The sequence below is a fragment of the Pantherophis guttatus genome, chromosome 1 (assembly GCF_059756535.1).
Source record: "Pantherophis guttatus breed Tessera chromosome 1, ASM5975653v1, whole genome shotgun sequence".
Taxonomy (NCBI): Eukaryota; Metazoa; Chordata; class Lepidosauria; order Squamata; family Colubridae; genus Pantherophis; species Pantherophis guttatus.
Genome location: NC_142063.1, coordinates 13,251,126 through 13,276,408, shown reverse-complemented (window position 1 = coordinate 13,276,408; position 25,283 = coordinate 13,251,126). Strand labels below are relative to the sequence as shown.

The 25,283-nt window shown below is 43.2% G+C and overlaps 1 protein-coding gene and 1 pseudogene across 1 annotated transcript in view; both read left to right on the top strand.

Annotated features, from left to right (window-relative positions):
* Positions 1 to 25,283, top strand: part of HCN2 (hyperpolarization activated cyclic nucleotide gated potassium and sodium channel 2) — an 82,406-nt gene that overhangs the window by 18,907 nt on the left and 38,216 nt on the right. The gene's annotated exons all lie outside the window — the stretch shown is intronic.
* On the top strand, positions 2,460 to 3,083 carry LOC117658153 (small nuclear ribonucleoprotein Sm D3 pseudogene; annotated as a pseudogene).

Genomic DNA, 25,283 nt, shown 5'->3' with positions numbered 1-25,283 from the left:
TCCGGGAAGCTAAAGTAATCTTTACGAAATCCTACCGAATGACGAATGGCAGCTGAAATTGTTGGCATTTGTTGGAAATCCACAGTCTCTCAAACGTGGCTAAAATGAAACTCTCTGTAGCCGTGGTCAGTGGTGAAGGATGCTCCAGCCCTCCATCTTTGCCCTTGCCCTAAAGCATGACTTTGGACTTCAATTCCCAGAATTCCTGAGCTAACATGGCTGACTCAGGAATTCTGGGAGTTGAAGTCCACAAGTCATAAAAGGAGCATAGTTCCCCACCCCTGCCCTAAAGCTTCAGAGGGTGCAATGCTAAGGAAAGAATCATTAGTGGTGATTCTGACTCTATTGCTAGGAAAACACAAACACACACACACACACACACACACACACACACACACACTCCACAGATGACATTAGTCCTCTTCGTCACAGATTGTTCCTTCTGACTGGCTGGGCTTTTCCACAATAGTGGTTCGCCCTAGCCTAGACTGAAGGACAGGAGTAGATGAGAATGGATAGTGCACCAGTTGGGGGACAGCAGTGAGAGGATCTTCTGGTGGCGATGGTGGCCAAGTGAGGGACAGGAGTGATGGAGAATTGGTGGTTGCCCAACTGGGTGACAGGGATGGAGGATTCCTTTGGTGGTGAAGGTCACCAGTTGGGGACATAAATGGTTTGAGAATTCATGGTTGACCAGTTGAGGGACACGAGTGGGAGGATCCTCTGGTGGCTGTGGTGATGAATTGGGGGACAGGAGTGGTTGAGAATTGGTAGTTGACCAACTGAGTGACAGGGATGGACGATTCCTTTGGTGGTGAAGGTCACCAGTTGGGTGACATAAATGGTTGAGAATTCATGGTTGACCAGTTGAGGGACAGGAGTGGTTGAGAATTGGTGGTTAACCACTTGGAGGACAAGGATGCAATCTTCTGGTGGGCCTGGTCACAAATTGGGGGTCAGGAGTGGTTGAGAACTGGTAGTTGACCAATTGGGCAACAGAGGATGGTGGAAATCATCTGTAGTGAAAGTCACCAATCAGGAGTGGTTGAGAATATAGTGGTTGACCAATTAGAGGACAGGGATGGGGGCATGGTCTGGTAGCCAAGGCCACCAACTGAGGGACAGAAGCATCTGAGATCCCATTGCACCGTGGGTCAGGGCTGTTTCTTCTCCCTTCCCACTTTCTCTGACTTTCTCATTGTTACCCAGTTTCCTTCCCTCCCTTCTTGAGGCACTTATATTAGGGCTGAGTTTACATTGTTCATGTTTTCCCTCCTCAGCCTGACAGGTATTGTTAATTTTCAGCAGCTAAGGTCAGAAGATCCTCCCTGATATTTTCCCAGGAACTGCAATTAGCTGATGAATGTTTGGAGAAAAGAAACGAACACAGGCCTTGAGGGAAGAAAGGACGGCTTGGGTGAGAACTGAATATTTTTAGCTGGAATGGTAAATCACAGAACCCCAGACTCGGAAGGGGTCCCAAAGAGCATCTAATCCAACCCTCTGCAAAATCAGTTAAATCGGTATTTCCCAACCCTGAGCCATTTTAAGATGTGTGGACTTCAAATCCCAGAATACCCCAGCCAGCAACGCTGGCTGGGGTATTCTGGGAGTTGAAGTCCACACATCTTAAAATGGCTCAGGGTTGGGAATGCTGAATTAAATCTTTATTGAAAAGTGGCCGTGCAACCTTGTGATCTTCCCAGGCAGCTTCCAACCAGCAAAATGATTAGGGGAAGGCAGATTCACATAACGACCGGTGATTTCCTTAAGGACTGCATGATTCGCTTAACAACCACAGAGGTTCTACAGTGGTCTTAAGTGCAAGGATTGATTGGAAGCCCCCTTTTTTTCCAGTATTGTTGAAGCTTTGAAGAGTCACCAAAAAGGTCATAAGTCAAGGACTACCTGTATTACCATCATGAAGGTGGCTTGAGATTAAAATAAATTTAAATTAACAATAGTTAGGTTCCCAGATAAGAAACTGCTTTAAATCAAGCTGGATTGACGGAGTTCTCATATTGCATTAAGCTGTAATATGCTTAGTGTAGCCCTGGCTTGTCAAAAACCGATTTCCTGTGATTTACAACCACAGCTTATGATTAATGTGCTATCTGCACCCAGATAACAGTGGTTCATTCAGCACACTATGATGAAATTGTGGCTCAGCTAATTGTCTGAATTCACTGAAACACACAAGTAATTAAACGCAGCTAACTGAATCATTTCCCATGTATTTATTAATAATTCTCCTATCAGTTAAAAACAAATCTACTTTTGTGTGGCTTCTTGAAAGATGCTTGGAGAGGTTGGCCAAGTCCATATAGAAAAAGCCAAATCTATACAGGTAGTCTTCAACATACAATAGTTCATTTAGTGACCGTTCAAAGTTACAACGGCCCGGGCGGGGCAGGCCGGGAGCGCAGTTTCCCGCGGAGAGCACCGCGCCATAGAGGCGGCGGGGCAGAGCGGCAAGCACGCGGGGCAGGCCGGGTGCGCCTCTCCTTCCTCCTGCGCCTTCCTTCCTCCTCCTCTTCCTCCTCGGGCCGCCATGTCCATCGGGATGCCAATCAAGGTGCTGCACGAGGCCGAGGGGCACATCGTCACCTGCGAGACCAACACGGGCGACGTCTGCCATGGGAAGCTCATCGAGGCCGAGGAAAACATGAACTGCCAGATGTCCAACATCACAGTGATTTACCGCGATGGGCGCGTGGCGCAGCTGGAGCAGGTCTACATCCGCGGCACCAAGATCCGCTTCCTGATCCTGTCCGACATGCTGAAGAACGCGCCGATGCTGAAGAGCATGAAGAACGAGAACAGGGCTCAGGCGCCGGGCACCGGGCGCAGCAAGGCCGCCATCCTCAAGGCGCAGGTGGCTACAAGAGAAAGGGGACAAGGAATGGGACGTGGCAACATTTTCCAGAAGCGCCGGTAACTTGGGATCAAACCCTGCTTTGCTGAAAAGAAAAGTGTGCTAATTGTACTTGTGTGTACAATTGTGTGTATAAATATGTTTTTTACAAAATAGGAAGAGAAAAAAAAAGTTACAACGGCACTGAAAAAAGTGACTTTCATGACCATTTTTCACACAACTTTGCAGCATCCTCACGGTCACGTGATCAAGATTCAGATGTTTGGCAACTGATTCGTATTTATGACGATTGCTGTGTCCTGTGGTCATACGATCGATCCCCTTTTTGCAATCTTCTGATGAGCAAAGTCAATCGGGAACCCAGATTCATTTAACAACTGGGCTATGAGCAGGGATGAAATGTAAAATTTGTTACTACCGGTTCTGTGGGCGTGCCTTGGTGGTGGTGGGGGTAATGTGACTGGGTGGGTGTGGCCAACTTTTTTTAAAAAAAATTCTGGCTTATTGCTGATGAATTTTTAATGTGGTATCTCCGTTGTCTACCAACTTGATGAATTAATCAAGAACAAACAAGAAACATAAAAAATTCCATTCCATCAGAACCCAGATCCTAGTTGTGGCTTGGCCAACAAACGAAGAAGAGTAAACTGGGAAGATTCACGAAAGGAGAACCCACTTTGGTCTGGTGGTTAAGGCGCCAGGATAAAGAGAAAGAGACTGTGAGTTCAAGTCCTGCCTTAGTCATGAAAAATGGGATGGGTGACTTTGGGCCAATCACTAGGAGACACTGAATTCTAGTCCCGCCTTGGGCATGAAAGCCAGCTGGGTGACATTGGGCCAATCACTAGAAGACAGTGAGTTCTAGTCCCGCCTTAGGCATGAAAGCTGGCTGGGTGACTTTGGGCCAATCACTAGGAGACACTGAATTCTAGTCCCGCCTTGGGCATGAAAGCCAGCTGGGTGACATTGGGCCAATCACTAGAAGACAGTGAGTTCTAGTCCCGCCTTAGGCATGAAAGCTGGCTGGGTGACTTTGGGCCAATCACTAGGAGACACTGAATTCTAGTCCCGCCTTGGGCATGAAAGCCAGCTGGGTGACATTGGGCCAATCACTAGAAGACAGTGAGTTCTAGTCCCGCCTTAGGCATGAAAGCTGGCTGGGTGACTTTGGGCCAATCACTAGGAGACACTGAATTCTAGTCCCGCCTTGGGCATGAAAGCCAGCTGGGTGACATTGGGCCAATCACTAGAAGACAGTGAGTTCTAGTCCCGCCTTAGGCATGAAAGCTGGCTGGGTGACTTTGGGCCAATCATCAGGAGACAGTGAGTTCTAGTCCCGCCTTAAGCCTGAAAGCTGGCTGGGTGACTTTGGGTCAGTCCCTCTCTCTCTCAGCCTGACCCACCTCAAAGGATTGTTGTGGGGAAAATAGGAGGAAGGTGTATTGGATATGTTCACTCCTATTTGTCAAAATAGGAGAGCCTTGGTAGTACAGTGGTCTAAAGCACCCTGTTATTAGGAACAGCTGCCTGCAATTACTGCAGGTTCGAATCTCGCCAAGGCTCAGGGTTGACTCAGCCTTCCATCCTTTCTAAGGTAGGTAAATTGAGGACCCAGTTGTGGGGGCAATAAGCTGACTTTGTATAAATATACAAAAGAATGAAGGCTATTGCTTAGCGCATTGTAAGCCGCCCTAAGTCTCCGGAGAAGGGCGGCATATAAATCAAATAAAAAAATAAAATAAAATAAAATAAAATGGGAGAAAAAAATAAAATAAAATAATAAAATAAAATAAAATAAAATAAAATAAAATAAAATAAAATAAAATAAAATAAAATAACGGAGCCGAACAGGATTAGGTTGACTCCATTGCACGAATCAAATTATCTATTTCTGGTCAGCAAACCAGGCATTTTGGCTTGCAGTTGTCATATCTAGCCCAACATAAGTGACAGCAGGCTACAATGGAGAAAACAGACTCTCCGGAAGCAGAGTAATATTATTAAGCAGGCCTCAACTATCAGTAGCTGCCCCTTTGCAGCTCATTGTTTTTGGAATCTGAGCAGCATAACGGCATCAGGGATGTTCTTCATTCCTGCTCTTTAAAAAAAAGAAATAAATAAATAAAATCAGCATCCGTGTTGCTGCAGTCATTCAGAATCTTTACAGTGAGTAGCCTTGCTCAGACCCAGCATGGATTCAGGAGCTGTCGTTCTGTCTCTCCCCAGGACTTAACCTTGCCTGCCAAATGCAGCAAATTTAAACATTACAGGGGGAAAAAAAACCTCACGGCATTATGAGCAAGCTGAATAGATTAAGCAAGTATTATCATGCAGCAAGCTCTAAATCCAATTTGAAAAGGAAAAGGAGGGAGAGGATTCGGTTATCAAGGCTTCCTTGAAAGGATGCGACTGTAGGATTTTCAAGAGCATGTAAATAAAAGAAGATGATGATCCAGCCCTATTCGATGCAGGAATTGTAAAAACGGGAACATTTCTATCAAGATGGCCATGCTGCTTCTTCGTATCCACTTTCAGGTTCGGCAGAATGCAAAGATCCCCAGGTAATTGATTCAGTTAGCGAAGTCTTCTGCTGGTTAAAATATTTCCCCTGACAACGATATATAATCTTTCCCACAACCCATCTTCAGCACCAGAGGTCAAAGGTTTGTCCTCTCTTTTATGATGACCTTTTACAGCTGTGTTTTTTCCAAACTTGGTCACTTTTTAAGAGGGATGGACTTCAATTCCCAGAATTCCTCAGCGATGCTGGCTGGGGAATTCTGGCAGTTGAAGTCCACCCCTCTTAAAAAGTGACCAAATTTGAAAAACATTGCTTTAGCCACTTGTTTGAAATAGTATAGGGACTCCTACTTGGGCAGGGAGTTGGACTAGACTAGAGGATCTCCAAGGTCCCTTCCATCTCTATTCTGATTGATTGTGAAGACCAGCGCTCCAAGGATTAAAGTCTAAAACAAAATAGATCAGTTATAGTGGTGAAATGAAGCTTTGGCCACCGTTAATCATATTTGTGACATTGTCCCATCCTCATGGTCCTTAAAGGGAAAGACAAGCTTTCAGAAGAATAAACAGCCATGTAGTAATTAGAAATTATTGAAACACCAGAGTATTTTATTTGATCCTGTGTGCATCTGTGGAGCAGTTAAGAAGGCAGGAGGAAGGCGTCACTGTCAGGGTTCCAAGTAACTCCCCCAACGAAAGAAAACTCCAAGTCTTGAAGTTCCTCAAAGTTCCATTTTATTAGAGATGTCACATTGGCACATCTGGGAAAACCCGAATCTGAAAGCTTCCAGGTTTTCCCCACCCAAAGGAAAGTCCAAGTCCCTGCCCAGCACCCACATGTCCATCACGTGGCCCAATCAAAGCACCGTCCCATCTGGAGATGCCTCCCAGTTACACCCCTCCAGGTGCAGGGCAAGATGTCCTTGACTCTCTGAGAAAGGAATGTTATTATAACTACATATCACCCTAGCTCCATACAATCCCCCCTCCCAGTTTCCCACAGCAGTAAATGTGGCAGGCCTGAGGAAGATCCAACGGAAAAGATGGCTTCCAGGCCTGACAGTCTCAAATACACGCATACCTCTCTGCCAGTGGGCGAAGCAAGTTTTCGGTCCCTCCTTCGGTGCTTTAAACGTTTTATTTGTCTGCAGCCTCAGCGTGATAGCTCTTATCCTTCCCAAGTTAATTTTAGAAAGTGCACCTTTGTCGATTGGCAAACGGGAGACGGGAAGAGTTTCTCTGCTCAGATGTCTTCTGAACTTCCTTGGCAAGCTTTTAACGCATAGATTTGTGTTCCATTAGGCTGGGCTGCTACAAATAGGGCCTACAGAGAGATTTTATGTTAGACCTGGAGCCCATTTGCCCAGCAGATTTGACAACTTGTAGCTCACAAAGAGTCACAAAAGCATCTTCACAGAAGCTGGTTCATCGAATTCCCCCTGCCATGGTTTCTCTCACTCTGCCTGAATCTTACCAATGAAGGACAATTTTATCACCTTGGAAGCAAAACTTTTATACTGTATTTTTCAGGGTATAAGACGCACCTTTTTTCCCCCAAAAACGAGGGTGAAAATCTGGGTGCATCTTATACTCCGAATGTAGCCCCGCCCGGCTTCTCAAGCGGAGGTTTCAGAGGCTGAAAAAAGCATCAGAAAAGAAGCTTCAGAAAAGAAGCTCCCAAACAGAGCTTCAGAGGCTTTTTTTCCTGAAGCTGTTTCGGAGGCTTTCAGAGGCAGGAAAAATGTTTTTTTCTGAAACCGAGTTTCAGAAGTTTCAGAGGCAGAAAAAAAAAAGCAAGGCACAGCGCTGACAACCAAGGAACCTGTTGCTAAAATTCACCTCTGGGAACAGCTGATTGGGGATATTCCGGGAGGCCGATCCACCTGCCAATCAGCTTTTTTCTTATTTTCCTCCCCAAAAACTAAGGTGCGTCTTATACTCCGAAAAATACGGTATATTGGCAGAAAACTCATATCATTATATCTGCCATAGCTTCCCCCTGTAGACAAATTGTCCTTGACTTACAACCGTAGTCGAGCCCAAAATGTCCGTTGCAGGGGCAGTTGTTAAGTTGAACTGTGCCTCATTTTATGACCCTTTTGGCCTCAGTTTTCAAGCGAATCACTGCAGTCGTTACGTGAATCACACGTTGTTAAGTGAATCTGGCTCCCCCCCCATTGAAATAGCCTTCATCCTTTTGTATATTTATACAAAGTCAGCTTATTGCCCCCACAAACTGGGTCCTCAATTTACCCACCTTAGAAAGGATGGAAGGCTGAGTCAACCTTGAGCCTTGGCGAGATTCGAACCTGCAGTAATTGCAGGCAGCTGGTCTTAATAACCAGCTTAATAACAGGGTGCCTTAGACCACTGTACTACCAAGGTTGTAAAGCACTGTGAAGAGGTATATAAGTCTAAGTGCTATTACTATTTGTTGTATTCTTGGACCAAAAAAAAAAAAAAAAGGCAGGCCTCTTCTAAAACGGTTACAATGCCTTCTGAAGTGGTTTCAGCAGGGAGCTGGGGAATTCTGGGAGTTGAAGTCCACCTTTCTTAAAGGGGTTGAGGTTGAAGTCCTCAAGTCTTAAATTGGCCAAGTTTGCAGACCCCTGACGTGATCGATCTCTGGTTACATCCTGCCCTTGAGTTAGCTACAGTGATCTTAGTTAGGAGAAATATTTCTCTCTTGAGATGTGGGGTTTAGTATGGGAATGTTCTGATAAAGCTTACCCCTGGTCTCTGACCTACAAGGATGCATCCTTTGAGTCTCAGTGTGACCATTAAACAGCCCTATCCATTCAACAAGTGATAAGAGGTGGGTTTCAGCAGGTTCTGACCAGTTCTGGAGAACCGGTCGCGGAAATTTTGAGTAGTTCGGAGAACCCGTAAATACTACCTCTGACTGGCCCCGCCCCCATCTATCGTCTGCCTCCCGAGTCCCAGCTGATAGGGAGGAAATGGGGATTTTTCAGTAACCTTCCCCTGGATTGGGGACGGAATGAGGATTTTGCAGTAACCTTCCCCTGGATTGGGGAGGGAATGGAGATTTTATAGTATCCTTCCCCTGCCACACCCACCAAGCCACACCCACAGAACCGGTAGTAAAAAAGTTTGAAACCCACCACTGCAACTGATGTTCCCCACAGTAGAAATGTAAATTATGTTTGCTGAACACCCAAACAAATTAGCCATCAACCACATTGCAGGATTTGGGTTTGGCCATCTTAGAGAAAAGAAGGACTAGAGGGGACATGATAGCAGTATTCCAGTATTTGAGGGGCTGCCACAAAGAGGGGAGGGGTCAACCTATTCTCCACACACCAGAAGGACAGACAAGAAGCAATGGGTGGAAACTAATCAAGGAGAGAAGCAACCTGGAATTGAGGAGAAACTTCCTAACAGTGGGGACAAATAACCAATGGAACAGCTTGCCTTCAGATGTTGTGGTGCTTCATCGCTGGAGGTTTTTAAGAAGAGACTGGACAGCTACTTGTCTCAAATTGTATAGGGCCTCCTGCTTGAGCAGGGGTTGGACTAGAAGACCTCCAAGGTCCCTTCCAACTCTGTTATTCTATTCATCGGTGGATCCAGAGAATCCATTTCTTCTGAATTCTCTTTTGCATTTGAACATTGGAACAACTTTTTGAGATGGACTGGGTAGCTAAAGACAATATGTCCCAGCCAGACCCAAATCTTACTAGGGACTAGAAGGAAAGAAAGAAAGAAAGCGGATAATTTTTTGATCACGATCTTTGTCCTATGAAACGTGTTGATGAGTTTCAACCTTGGCTACTTTAATATGAGTGAACTTCAACTCCCAGAATTCCCCAGATAGTCATCCTGGCTAGGGAATTCTGAGAGTTGAAGTCTATCCATCTTAAAGTTGCTGAGATTGAGATACTCTGTGTGTGTATATCAGTTTGCATTTATTGTTGTAAATGCCTCTTTTAAATGGTTGCAATGCCTTCTGAAGTGGCTTCCTCATGGTGCTGGGGAATTCTGGGAGTTGAAGTCCACCTTTCTTAAAGGGGCCGCAGTTGAGAAATATTGCCATGCTGTAAGTAGGGATAAAGCCACCATCTTCAATTCCATGCCTGAATGAAGTTTCTAAGTTGGGGCTTGCTGCTCCTGCTTTAAATTCAAGATTGCTGTTTGTTCTACTCACATTGTCTGCTAAATGACATGATTGATATATCGGTAAGGAACCAAGTGTGTTGTGTTGGCTGCTGTGATAGGATATGCATTAAATGTTGGCTTAACAAGACTTTTTAAACACATCCATCTTCTAGCCCCATTTTAGTTGCTCAGAAGAGAGGGGGGTGGGGAAAATCTGGGGAATGAACCTGAATTATTTCCCATGCTCCACAACGGTCTCTATGCACGAACAGGCTATCTGTCCCACAATGCAGCACCATTTGCTGGTAGCGGAGTAATGCAAGGGAAGATTGCACTTAGATGCAAATTTGTGTGTCATTTCTAATCTCCAGAGCTCCAGAGTGGTTCCAAGAAACTCCAGGGAGCCAAATAGGAGTTGGAGGATTGTTTTTAATGCTTCTTGAACACTCTGGAGAATGTTTAAAACGGGTAGTTGGCTGCTTTGTGTCAGAAATTTAGCATGATAAAGGGAGCCTTTATGCATACAACATGGAGCCTGGTATGCAGGAGTCCTTGACTTATGAGCACGATTGAGCCCAAAATTTCTATTGCTAAGTGAGACAGTTGTTAAGTGAGTTTTGCACCCATTTTACAACCTCTCTTGCCACCGTTGTTAAGCGAATCACTGTTGTTATTAAGTTAGGTCACACGGTTGTTCAGTGAAGCTGGCTTCCTTATTGACTTTGCTTATCAGAAGGTTGCAAAAGGGGATCACATAACATTGCGACCGTCATAAATATGAGTCAGTTGCCAAGCGCCTGAATTTTGATCATGTGACCATGGAGATGCAACGGTCATAAGGGTGAAAAACGGTTCTAAATGAGTTTTTTTTCACTGTCGTGACTTTGAACGGTCACTAAACCCACTCTTGTAAGTTGAGGACTACCTGTACTATGATTCTGTTTTGGTTTCAAAATCATAAGTTGTCCTCATCTTACGACTGTTTGTTTAACAACTGTTCAGAGTTACGATCTTGCTGAAAAATGTGAGTTATGACCGTTCCTTACAACCGCTGCAGTGTCCCCTCTGATCATGCGATCAAAATTTGGAACCTTGGGAACTAGCATGTACAGGTAGTCCTCAACTTAGGACCACAATTGAGCCCAAAATTTCTTTTCCTAAGCTGTTGTTAAGTGAGTTTTCTCCCCATGGGGAAAAAGCTGTCATAAATACTGCCAGTTGGCAAGTGCCCAAATTTTGATCAGATGACCAAGGGGATGCTGCAGTGGTCGTAACTGTGAAAAATGGTCATAAGCCACTTTTTTCAGTACCGTTTTAATTTTGAACTTTCACTAGATGAATGGTTGTAAGTCAAGGACCCTCTGTATTTCTGGCAGTTGTGCTGGCTGGGGAATTCTGGGAGTTGAAGTCCATAGTCTTAAAGTGATCTACACCCATGCTGTAGATCAGGGTTTCTCAACCTCGATAGCTTTAAGATGTGTGGACTTCAATTCCCAGAATTCCCCAGCCAGCATGGCTGGCTGGGGAATTCTGGGAGTTGGAGTTCAGAGATCGTACATTTGCTCAAGGTTGAGAAACACTGCTGTAGATGAAGTGGATGAAGTGGACATGGGAGCACTGATCAATATACTATTGTTTCTTTTTAGTATAATCACACACCTTTTCTATTTCTTTCTCTTTTTCTTTTGCTGTTGTTCTTTGTGAGTGTCGTTTGTCCCCCCCCTCCCTCTGTTCCCCCCTCTTCCCCCGTTAAGCTGAAGCTAGAGAGAAAGTGTGCATGGCTACAGTTTGGAGATAAAAAAAAAATCCAGTAGCATCCTAAGGAATTGGGTTAGGCTTCCCAAATCTACAAACATGGTCTTGATCAGCTGATTTGCACAGAGAAGTTGGGGAACATGGACTTTCCCAAAAGTCTCTAGAGATTCTCAGTCATCCAGGTCATCGTTGTCCCAAAGGTGCTTTTTTCAGGAGGCAACTGGACTTTCAGTTTTTTGGTTTTTTTTTTTTTTAAATTTGATTTATATGCCGCCCTTCTCCGGAGACTCAAGGCGGCTTACAATGCGTTAAGCAATAGCCTTCATACTTTTGTATATTTATACAAAGTCAGCTTATTGCCCCCACAACTGGGTCCTCAATTTACCTACCTTAGAAAGAATGGAAGGCTGAGTCAACCTTGAGCCTTTTGAAGACGTTTCGCTTCTCATCCAAGAAGCTTCTTCAGCTCTGACTGGATGGAGGGGAATTTATATTCCTTGCAGACAAAGCTGGTCATTTGCATCCTTTTTAGAGAGTTTTTGAGGCCACCTGGAGATTTATCTGTGTCTTCAAGGTCACCTAAGTAGTGTTCCTGGTTCTTGTAGTCTGCATGGAAGCAAAACATCTTCAAAAGAAAATCAAGAAAGTCCAGTTGCCTCCTGAAAAAGCACCTTTGGAACATGGACTTCGCATCTTTCCAAACTCAACTTTGTGTTCTGTATTTAGAAGTCTGGGGAAACTCACTTCCCTTAAATAAATGAGGGGCTTCGCTCAGTGTTTCCCAGCCCTAGCAACTTTAAGGCACGTGGACTTAAAGAATTAACTCCCAGAATTCCTCATGCCAATGAAGCATACTCAACTCTTGTAAAAAAAATAAACCAAGGCTCTGGTCCTCATGGTTTCGAACAAAGGCAACTGCCTTAATTGAGCCAAAGCACCGTTCTGTTGGGCTCGGCATTATCAGGAATAATTGGTGAGGTTCTTCAGAATATGAAAAGGGGTCAAAAATGCCTGCAAATTGAAGCTGCAAGCATCTGCATTGGAACAAGGACGATATCATTGAGGGATGACTTCATTAGCTGAGGCACATTTCATTTTTACTGCGTGAAACATTTTGAGTTTGAACTGTCTTGAGCTCAGTATGAGCTGTTCCAATAAACGGGAGATGTTCTGAGCTTGTTCAGGCCGTGTTAAGCTTGGGCATTTTTGTTAAAGTCGGAACAGCCTGTTTCAGAGCCCCTGTGATTGTTCCATTAGTCACTTTGCACCTTTTTCCAATAATGGCTCCTTTTGAAAAACGCAACAGATCAAATTGCACCCAGTTTGTACGCTGGTTTCTAGACCTCCTTGTTAAGTGAAGGAAATAAAATTAAAAGGTATACCATGCAGAGAGCCAACAGAGTACGAGCTTTGGATTCACCCAAATTTCACATTTAACGGAATAACAGAGTTTGGAAGGGACCTTGAAGGTCTTCTAGTCCAACCCCCTGCTCAAGCAGGAGACCCTGGCCTATACCATTTCAGACAAATGGTTGTCCAATCTCTTCTTATAAACCTCCAGTGTTGGAGCACTCACAACTTCTGGTGGCAAGCCGTTCCACTGATTCATTGTTCTAATGTCAGGAAATTTCTCCTTAGTTCTAGGTTGCTTCTCCCCTCGATTAGTTTCCATCCATTGCTTCTTGTCCTGCCTTCAGGTGCTTTGGAGAATAGCTTTTCTCCCTCTTCTTTGTGGCAGCCCCTCAAACATTGGTAAACTGCTATCATGTCTCCCCTAGTCCTTCTTTCCATTAAACTAGACATACCCAGTTCCTGCAACCTTCTTCATATGTTTTAGCCTCCAGTCCCCTAATCATCTTTGTTGCTCTTATCTGCACTCTTTCTAGAGTCTCCACATCTTTTTATATCATGGCGACCAAAACTGGATGCAATGTTCCAAGTGTGTGGTCTTATTACGGGATTAGAAAGTGGCATTAACACGTCGTGTGATCTTCTTTTATTTTTAATCGCTTTTCTTTTTACATACTCAAAAAGGTCCCCCCCCCTTGGTTGATGCATTATTTATAGGATTTGGAATGATCCGTTTGCACGTTCATGACTTGGACAGTGGTCCTTCGTGGTTAACTTTAACCCATGTATGCCACCCAGAATCCCTGCTGTGAGATAAATTACCTAAATAAAATAAATGCACCATAAATGGTGTCATGTAGTTGAGATTCTCTTGAATTCAACTCTGCTCCTGGTGGCTTCATGGACACATCCATGTGGTTTAATGGACCATATAATATGGAAGTAGTTTGGCCATGTATTTTTTCTGGGATTGATTTTCAACATCCAGTCTATCCTAGGCTTTCTTGGTGGTGACCCATCCAACTACTAACCAAGCTGGACTTGCTCAAGTACTGACATGTTTAGCTTTACATAGGATGGAGAAAAGGTTGGAACAGAGAGCCAGTTTGGTCTAGGCACCACTTTAGAAGCTGGGAGACTGTGAGTTCTAGTTCCACCTTGGGCACGAAAGCCATCTAGGTCAGTGGTGAAATCCAATTTTTTTTACTACCAGTTCTGTGGGCGTGGCTTGGTGGGCGTGGCAGGGAAGAATACTGCAAAATCTTCATTCCCACCCCACTCTGGGGCCAGCCAGAGGTGGTATTTGCCAGTTCTTTTTTTTTTTGCTTTAATTTATATGCCGCCCTTCTCCGGGGACTCAGGGTGGCTTACAATGCGTTAAGCAATAGCCTTCATACTTTTGTATATTTATACAAAGTCAGCTTATTGCCCCCACAATCTGGGTCCTCATTTCACCTACCTTTGAAAGGATGGAAGGTTGAGTCAACCTTGAGCCTGGTGAGATTTGAACTTGCAGTAATTGCAGGCAGTTGATGTTAATAACAGTGCTTTAGTCCACTGTACTACATGCTCTTATATTGGTTCTCCAAACTACTCAAAATTTCTGCTACCAGTTTTCCAGAACCTGTCAGAACCTGCTGGATTTCACCCCTGATCTAGGTGTCTTTGGACTAGTTCCTCTCTCACTGGATTCCACCTCACAGTGTTGTTGCTGTGGAGAAAATAGGAGGAAGGAGTATTGTGTATGTTCATCACCTTGAGTTATTTATAGAAACTGTTTGAGTTATTTATAGAAACTGTTTATACTTATAGAAACTGTTTATTGTTTATAGAAACAATAAAGGCAGAATATACACACACACACACACACACACACACACACACACACACACATATATATATATATATATATATATATATATAAGAAAAGCTTGGCTGTCTCAGGAATTCTGGGAGTTGAAGTCCACAGGTTGTAAAAGAGCCACAATTGTTCACCCCTAATCTAGTGGGATCCATTTTATGACTGCCTTAGCCCACCTGCCATCAGTCCTTCTTGCTATATGACCAGCCCATTTCCATTTCAATTCTTATACTCTCTTGATGATATCGTGTACTTTGGTTTGTTCTCTAATCCATGTGCAAGTCTTTCTATCTTGTCTTGTAATTCCAAGTCCGTGGCTGTCATCCTGCAGTGGATAGACAATGCTAAAATGATGATGGTGACATATACATACATGTACACACACACACATATACATGTGTGTGTATGTGTTTGTATGACCAAAATCAGGAGACTTAACATTCAAACCATCATCTGTGGCTTTCAGTTGATCATTGTCTCTCTCTCCTTCACAAGGAAGATGCCTACCCAAAATAATTGAGGGAACATTATCCTAATCTCTTTGGAAAAACAGGATAAGAACATAATTAGCCTCTACTCATCACATAATTCTTTATCAAAGTAAGCAAATCATAGAAAGGGACTAAAAATGGCAAGGCATGGAAATTAAAGGTATGCCGTAAAGTGGGGTGGGGGGGGAGAGAGAAAATTTTAAGTACTAGTGTCACCTCCTGTGTGTGACTCTGGATATTTATCTATTCTTACAAACCATCCTTGTTTCCATCTCACCTTTCCCCAACCCTACTTCATTCTTTGCCTTTTGTTCTTTTAAATTTCCATCTCTTTCTGAAGATCTTCTCAGAATAACTGAATATCAGAGTTGGAAGGGACCTTGGAGGACTTCTAGTCCAACCCCTTGCTCAGGCAGGAGACCCTATGCCATTTCAGACAAGTGGCTGCCCAATCTCTTCTTAAAAACCTCCAGTGTTGGAGCACCCACAACTGCTGGAGGCAAGTCGTTCCACTGGTTTAATTGCTCTCACTGGCTAAAAATTTCTCCTGAGTTCTAGATCAGGGATCTCCAACCTTGGCAACTTTAAGACTTGTGGACTTCAACCAGCTTTGCTGGCTGAGGAACTCTAGGAGTTGAAGTCCACAAGTCTTAAAGTTGCCAAGGTTGGAGACCCCTGTTGTAGACTATGTCTCTCCTTGATTAGTTCTTGTCAGTTCTTAATCTGCTCTTTTCTCTTGACTCTTGTCTCTTCCTTCAAATAAATAAGCACAAAATGTAATCACAATATGTAAGGAGTTGAAGTCCACAAGTCTTAAAGTTGCCAAGGTTGGAGACCCCTGTTCTAGACTATGTCTCTCCTTGATTAGTTCTTGTCAGTTCTTAATCTGCTCCTTTCTCTTGACTCATGTCTCTTCCTTTAAATAAATAAGCACAATTTATAATCAACCCATATTCATTGAATGCCCATTCTCAACCATTTCATAAATATCCCATTTTCATTGGCATTCCGGTTGCTTTTATGTTTCTCCTAAGTTACCCCATTCTCGCTTCCAGACAACTGAGTGGAAAGATGCACTTACAACAATTTTTGCTTCATTCCATAAACATTTATTCTTTGCAACATATTGCATACTCCTAACTACTCTTCTGTCAATATATATATATATAAACTTACATAAACAAATATATATATATACATACATATATATATATATATATATATATATATATATATATATATACACACAGACACATACATACATACATACATCTTAGAATTTTGCATTAAAAAAGGCATTCAACCAAGGTACACAGTTTTTTTTTTGCTAGTTTTGCTACTCCATTTTCCCTATCAGACACAACAGCCCTTGGTCTTTGATATATTACTTTCTAATTCCATTCTCCTTGTTGCATCGTACAATCTTTCTAACGTTCGCTGCAAATTATATGGGTTCATAGCCAACAATATGCCACCGTCAGTATGTTTTATGTCATCAGTCAACCCACTTCTAAGCAATCTTTACATGTTTATCTGTCAATAAATTAAGCATTCAAGAAAAATATATCACATCCTTGGCTTAATTCCCAGCTCAATGCTTTCTAAGCATTCCGTTTATTTCCATTCATGATTTACTTCGATTATATCCTGTTCTTACTGCATTCCAATTTCCTTCAGGCCTATTCACTGTATCAAATATTATCTGTAAATCACCAAAGGATAAACGTTCATTTCTATATCTTCATAGCATCCTGTGGGGAGTGTGTGTGTGTGTGTGTGTGTGTGTGTTAGAAAACTGTATATACCTCCAATTTAGAACTGTCCTCATTTAGTGACTGCCTCATTTAGCATTCACCTCACTTAGCGACCATTTCACTTAGCAACCTTATGCCTGATGAAAAAAAAAATAATTTTACAACCAATCCTCACATTTATGACCTTCACAGGTCTGTAAAACAAAGGAAAGCTGAAGTAAAATCATAAGCACCGTCACGGTTCCGCTGAGCAATTTCTTTGTTTAGCGACCAAATTGCCTGTCCCAATTGTGGTCACTAAATGAGGACTAGTGAGATACAAGTAGCAGTACTTTGCCTCCTGGGATAGACTCTAGATTAGTTACCTTAGCTTGCACAGAGTAGCCTGAGTGCGCACTGCAATGTTAGAACACCTCTAATGGATAAATTCCGGTGAAGTGTATTAAAAAATGGTAATTTATCATTCAGGAAAAACTAGGACGGTGTCAACAAATAAATAGATTTTAATGGTTTCCGTTTGGCTGCAAGCTGTTTTGCAGATCATTTTGGGGTCAAAAAATTGGAGCAGACACACACACAAAAAATGACCTCCATAAATGTTTGGAAAAGAAACTGGTATTTGTATGCCGTTGAAATCTCTCCTGTGCAAATTGGTTTTTCTCCTGCTTGTTACTTCAAGGTGAAGAGAGGCCCTGTTGCAGACGGAGCTGTCTGTGGTGCTGAAAACGGGCGAACCTCTTTTTCCTGGCAACGTCAGGCTACAATGCATTTTCTTCAGCTTGGTGACCTCCAAATACATTAAAGGACACTTGTCAGAATTCCAGAGGGTTGGTAACGAAAGCAATAGGTGTCCTCTACTATTGCTGTCCAGAAGATCACGTGGCAAAATGTCACCAAACGTGAAGAGACTGCATAACCTTTTTTTTCTTCTAATAGAACAGCAATAGCACTTAGACTTATATACCGCTTCATAGTGCTTTACAGCCCTTTCTAAGTGATTTATAGAGTCAGCATATTGCCCTGAAAAATTGGCAAAAAAGTTTAAAGACAAGTCAGCTAAATGTTGGAAATGCCATCAAATACCAGGATCTTATTATCATATGTGGTGGACATGTTCAGAAGCTAGAGTCTATTGGAACAGAATTAACATTTGGTTAGAGGAAATGACCCAACAACATATTGATTTAAAACCTGAGCTGTTCCTACTGGGTATCCTACCAGAGAAAATTAGTAAAGAAAATGTATATTTGATTATTCATATAATAATTGCAGCGAGGATAGTATTTGCGCAAAGATGGAAAGTAGAGAAAATCCCGTTGGAAGGGGAAACAATTAAAAAAAATTTAGACTGCAGAAATGAATAGATTAACCTTGATGATTAAAGAGAGAGAAGATATGGAATATTTTAAGATATGGGGGAAATTTTATGATTGGATAGAAAAGAGAAACAGATAACGATTTTGATAACAAAATAGGAGAATATTATATCTATATTATATAGAATATTACACCCCTCCTGTGCGAGCTGCACTGGCTCCCAGTGGTCTTCCAGGTGCGATTCAAGGTGTTGGTTACCACCTTTAAAGCGCTCCATGGCATAGGACCCGGGTACCTTCGAGACCGTCTTCTGCCACCAATAGCCTCCCACCGGCCAGTTTGCTCCCACAGAGAGGGTCTCCTCAGGGTGCCATCGGCCAAGTTATGTCGGCTGGCGACACCCAGGGGGAGGGCCTTCTCTGTGGGAGCCCCAGCCCTGTGGAATGAACTGCCCCCGGAAATACGTAAGATCTCCGACCTCTGGGTGTTTCGTTGCGCATTGAAGACCCTGTTGTTCCGCCAGGCCGGGCTATCAACATAATAATTTTAATTGGGGTATTTTAAATTTTTGGGGTTTTAATCTGGCCAAATTTATTTAATTATTTTAATTTTTAATCGTTGTGTCTTGTGTTTTTTAAATTGGCTGTACACTGCCCTGAGTCCTTCGGGAGAAGGGCGGTATAGAAATCAAATAATAATAATAATAATAATAATAATAATAATTATTATTATTATTATTATTATTATTATTATTATTATTATTATTATTATTTTAAATGTATTTGGAGGGAAATATTGTAATAGAGAAATGGAAATTATAAGGGAAGAAATGAAGATAGGAGGAGTAATCAAAAAGAAGAAGTAGTTACTGAAGAAACACCGAAATGACACACGGAAGGATTGATGTATTATGTGTTTGTGTAAAAAAATAAAAAAACATTTTTACAAAAAAAAAAGAGAGCATATTGCCCTAAAACAATCTGGGTCCTCATTTTACCGACCTCAGAAGGATGGAAGGCTGAGTCAACCTTGAGCAGGTCAGAATCGAACTCCCAACAGTGAGCAGCAAGTTAGCCTGCAGTCCTGCATTCTAACCACTGCACCACCACGGAATGTAGTTACAGAATATTTGCAACTCAAGGTGGGTGATGTTATTCAGCTGGGTAATGAAATGTCTGCAAAAAAAAAACCCAAGCTCAGAGAGCACTAAGGACCCCATAGTTTTTCTTCTTACTCCCTTCTTTGTGTGTGCATGCATGCAAGAGAAGGAAAAAGAGCCTTGGTAGTACAGGGGTTTAAGGCACCCTGTTATTAAGCTGGTTATTAAGACCAGCTGCCTGCAATTACTGCAGGGTTCGAATCTCGCCAAGGCTCAAGGTTGACTCAGCCTTCCATCCTTTCTAAGGTAGGTGAAATGAGGACCCAGTTTGTGGGGGCAATAAGCTGACTTTGTATAAATATACAAAAGGATGAAGGCTATTGCTTAGCGCATTGTAAGCCACCCTGAGTCTCTGGAGAAGGGCGGCATATAAATCAAATTAAAAAAAAAAAAAAAGACAAGACGACAACAAAGCCCAACATGCTAAGCTTTAAACCAGGTTAATGGAGAATGGCTATTCAGTGTTTAGTACCCAAAGAGGTTAGATGGTGGCATACTGTGAAGTTGCTGCTGGGCACAACTGTCGGACCAATGACTGGATTGCTGCCACAGGCAGAACCAAATTACCCAGCTTCGTTTTAGTCTAATCTAGCACATTGTGCGAACCTAGCTGGAAAATGAATGACGGTTTAGTTGAATTAGGGAAAAACTCCACTTTATCTGTTCATTTTCCACCAGAAGTTGTAGCAAGCACTTAACTTCTGTGAATTGAGAATTGCATTCACACAACAAGAGATGACCTCTTCAACATGCAGCAAAGTTGATAAGGAGTTTGGAGGCTAAATGATATGATGAATGACTAAGGGGACTAAATCTGTTCAGCCTAACAAAGAGAAGGTGCTAGGCTAGGGTGATAGCCTTCCCATATTTGGAGGGCTGCCACAGGGACGAGGGGGTCGATTTATTCTCCATAGCACCAGAAGGCAGGACAAGAAGCAATGAGTGGAAGCACATCAGATCCAACCTAGAAATAAGAAAGAATCTCCTGAGAGTAAGAACTATTAAGCAATGGAACAGCTTGCCTTCTGGAGTTGTGGGTGCTCCATTGCTGGAGGCTTTCAAGAAAAGTGGACAGTCTTTTGTCCAGGGTGATATAAGGACTCCTCCCTTGAGCAGGGTATTGGACTAGAACTTCTCTGTGGGGACACCCTCTGTGGGGGTACCCACCCTCTGTGGGGGCACCCACTATCTGGAATGAGCTCCCCCCAGAGATACGGAGGATCCCGGATCTGCGCACTTTCCGCCGTGCTCTTAAGACCCTCCTATTCCAGCAAGCTGGCCTGGCCTAATTTTCTCCCCTTTCTTTTAAATTCTTAAATTGTAATTTTAATTTGTTTTAAATTATTGGGATTTTTAATTGTCTCGGGCTAAATTATTTAATTTGGTTTTAATTATGTTTCTAACTTTTGTATTTATTGTATTTTATTCTGTGCCTGTTCACCGCCCTGAGTCCTTCGGGAGTAGGGCGGTATACAAATTTAATAAAACCTAAACATAAAACATCGAACAGGGGTCTGCAACCTTAAAAATTCAAAGAGCCATTTGGACCTGTTTCCCACAGAAAAGAAAACACCGGGAGCCACAAAACCCTTCCCATGCCTGACTATTTCTTGAGCGGCCACAAAACTAGCATATGTAGTTGAATTAAACATTTTGTTTTGTTCTGAAACTTTTCTTTTCTTGGATTTATCTATGGTTGGCTTACCAGGGGTCAATAAATTGCATGCTAGTGGGTGTCACACATTGGTGGTTGTGAGGCATATTTTGAGTGACGAAGCCACAGCAGAGGAGTGAAAGAGCCACATGCGGCTCCAGAGCCGCAGGTTGCTGACCCCTGGACTAGAAGATCTCCAAGGTCCCTTCCATCCCTACCAGTCTTCAGAGCTCTGCTGTCCAAGGTTGCAATTTGTATCCTTTGGCACCTTATTGTACACTTGCTCTCCAAAATGTGGAATGGTGACAGAATCCAAAATCAATGACATTACTAGCAGTTGCCAAAGCAGAAATGGTGGTAGTGCTGGCAGGAAGGCCTTGCAGATCTTGGAGTCTGGCACCATCTGGTACAGTAGCCTTCCCTAGTTTGGGTAGCCTCCAGATATGCTAAGGCAATAAGATCCAGAATTGCCAGCCAATCTGAAATTACACCGGTGTAGAATTTGGGAAATTAGAGAAGATTGGAACGCAACCAAGAATCGGAGAAGAGGGTATAATGGTAGCATGAAAATTTGAAATTGGTCACATCCTAGATTAGTGTACAAAGGTGCTTTTTCAAGAGGCAACTGGACTTCCTTGTTTTTCTTTGAAAATGTTCCGCCTCTCATCTTGATGGGAAGCGAAACTTCAAGAAAAAACAAAGGAAGTCCGGTTGCCTCTTGAAAAAGCACCTTTGGGACAACCATGACCTGGATGACTGAGAATCTCCATAGACATCCTAGAGCCCTGGTGGCGAACCTATGGCATGTGTGCCAGAGGTGGCACGCAGAGCCCTCTCTGTGGGCACACATGCCATCGCCCCAGCCCAGCTCCATCAGGTTTCTCCGGGGAAAGAGAGGGAAAGAGCCTCTCTAAGAGCCTTGGTGGTGCAGTGGACTAAAGTGCTGTTAAAGTAGCACTTAGTTGCCAGCTGCCTGCAATAGAGCCTCGGTGGTGCAGCGGACTAAACTGCTGTTAAGTGCTAGCGCTTAGCTGTCAGCTGCCTGCAATTACTGCGAGTTCGAATCTCACCAGGCTCAAGGTTGACTCAGCCTTCCATCCTTCCGAGGTAGGTAAAATGAGGACCCGGATTGTGGGGGCAATAAGCTGACTTTGTATAAAAAGAACACCGCTTGGGGGGGGCGAAAGCTCTACTAAGCAGGTATATACAAAAGTATGAAGGCTATTGCTTAACGCATTGTAAGCCGCCCTGAGTCTCCGGAGAAGGACAGCATGTAAATCGAACCAATAAATGAATGAATGAATGAATGAATGAATGAATGAATGAATGAATGAATGAATAAATAAGTAAGTAAGTAAGTAAGTAAGTAAATAAATAAATAAATAAATAAATAAATAAACAAACAAACAATAAATAACGAGAGAGGGAGGGAGGGAGGGAGAGGGAAAGAGAGAGAGAGGGAGAGAGAGAAACATAAAGAGGGAAAGAGAAAAAGAGGGAGGGAAAGAGAAAGAGAGAAACATAAAGAGGAAGGGAAAGAGAAAGGGGGGAAGAGAGAAAGAGGGAGGGAAAGAAATAATATTACAAAAGTTTTTCTTTTTTATTGTTGCTAAACGTAATATTTCAAAAGCAGAAAAAAACAAAGTGGCATAAAAGTCCATTTATCATGTTTTTCTTAGAACAATGAGCTGAACTCTGCTTTGTTTATCATTATTTTAGGTAGTACAATCTCAGTATTCAGGTTAAATTGCTGTGTTGGCACTTCGCGATAAATAAGTGGGTTTTGGGTTGAGGTTTGGGCACTCGGTCTCTAAAAGGTTCGCCATCACTGTCCTAGAGTCTAGACCGTCCTGGCTGGGGAATTCTGGGAGCTGAAGTCCACCCAATTTAAAGTATCCAAGATTGAGAAATACTATCTTAGGCACACAGGCACAAGTGCTCAGATCCTGCTTTGGTGGTGTTACTCTGCCCGACCAGGCAACTTATTTCTATTCTCCTTTTCCTCCCTACATCCTCGAACGTAACAACTAGGGTGCCACATTTGCACAGGGTTCTTTGTGTGTGCTCAGCAGGTAGGCGTACCTGGATCATCTTATCTCAGGCAGAAGCCACGCAGGATTGGATCTAGATAGCTTGTTTCATTTATTTTATTAATAAAGAGCTGTTGTGGTACAGTATTTACCATGCGGTATTCCAGGCTGACTCTGCCAACTGCCAGGAGTTCAATCCTAACCGGCTCAAGGTTGACTGAGCCTTCCATTCTTCTGAGGTTGGTAAAATGAGGACCCAGATTGTTGGGGGAAATTGGCTGACTCTCTAAAACTGCTTAGAGAAGGCTATAAAGCACTGTGAAGCGGTATATAAATCCAGGGGTGGAATCCAAAAATTTTTCCTACCGGTTCTGTGGGCATGGCTTGATGGGTGTGGCAGGGAAAGGATACTGCAAAATCTCCATTCACATCCCACTCCAGGGGAAGGGTACTGCAAAATCTCCATTCCCACCCCACTCCAGGGGAAGGATACTGCAAAATCTCCATTCCCTCCCCTCCTGGAGGAAGGATGTTGCAAAATCTCCATTCCCACCCCACTCCAGAGGAAGGATACTGCAAAATCTCCATTCCCACCCCACTCCAGAGGAAGGATACTGCAAAATCTCCATTCCTACCCCACTTTGGGTCCAGCCAGAGGTGGTATTTGCCGGTTCTCCGAACTACTCAAAATTTCCGCTACCGGTTCTCCAGAACCTGGTAGAACCTGCTGGATTTCACCCCTGTATAAGTCCTTTTGCTATTTATTTTATTAAACCTATCTGCCCCTTGTATCGCCTAGAGGTGTCTCTAAGTGATTTACAATCATAAAAACAAGATAAAGTATTAAAACAACAATTCTGACACTAAAATTGTTCTTGGATGGGAGACCAACAAATACTTAAGATGTACTCTTGACACCCTGTTAAGAAGCTGTGCTAAGAAGCAAAGATTGTCCCCTACAATTTCCTTGAGTCACGCTTGACTTGGGGACTTCAAGTTTTTATCTTAAATGGTGGTAACTTTGCTTGCACTGGTAAAACCACACCTAGAATACTGCATCCAATTTTTGGTTACTGTGATATAAAAAAGATGTTGGGACTCTAGAAAGAGTGTAGAGAAGAGCAACAAAGGCGATTAGGGGACTGGAGGCTAAAACATATGAAGAACAGTTGCACGAATTGGGTATGTCTAATTTAATGAAATGGGGATGCGGTGGCTCAGTGGCTAAGACACTAAGCTTGTCGATCGAAAGATCAGCGTTCAGCAGTTCGAATCCCTAGTGCCGCGTAACGGGATGAGCTCCCTTTACTTGTCCCAGCTTCTGCCAATCTAGCAGTTCGAAAGCATGTAAAAATTGCAAGTAGAAAAATAGGAACTCCCTTTGGTGGGAAGGTAACAGCGTTCCGTGCGCCTTTGGCATTTACTCATGCCGGCCACATGACCACAGAGACGTCTTTGGACATCGCTGGCTCTTCGGCTTTGAAACGGAGATGAGCACCGCCCCCTAGAGTCAGGAACGACTAGCACATATGTGCGAGGGGAACCTTTACCTTTACCATCATTTAATGAAAAGAAGGACTAGGGGTGGCACGTTAGCAGTCTTCCAATATTTGAGGGGCTCTCACAGAAAAGAGGGGTCAACCTATTCTTCCAAGCACTGAAGGCAGGACAAGAAGGAATGGATGAAAACTTATGAAGGAAAGAAGCAACTTAGAACTAAGGAGGTATTTCCTGACAGTGAGAACAGTTCATCAGTGGAACAGCTTGCCTCCAGAAGTTGTGGGTGCTCCAACACTGGAAGTTTTTAAGAAGAGACTGGACAACCATTAGTCCGGAATGGTACAGGTTTCCTGCTTGAGCAAGGGGTTGGACTGGAAGACCTCCAGGGTCCCTTCCAAGCCCATTATTCTGTATCCTGTAACTCAAGATATCTACTGTAAGTGTCTAAAAGCAGCATTGGCAATTTGGCCACTGGTATGTCGTCTCCCGCCACTTTTTGGCCTTGGGAGTTGAATCCTCTGGGTTTCCTTGAGGCTTTGACTGGCAGCCTGGCTTTAATAAGGAGAGCCAAGAATCTTTTCCTCCTTCCCCCAAACCCTCTGCTTTAAGTGTCCTATTTTTATTTTCCTGAAATCTATATTCTGCTTCATGAGTCTGTGATGCATCTCTCTTTTCTCCTGGAGAAATAAATGCCGGTTGGGAAAAACCCAGCGAGTAGCACAACAAAACACGAAAGGTTTCTCAGCGGGTTTGAGATGTTTTGTCCCTAACCTTAAGGGAGATGCATTTTTAATAGGAAATAAATTGGTCGTTTAGGCTCCTGTTGCCAACACTTTTCTGCTCCTTTGAGTCCTGGCTTCCATCCTTCGTGGCTTACAGAACAAGACTGGGCAGCCGCTCT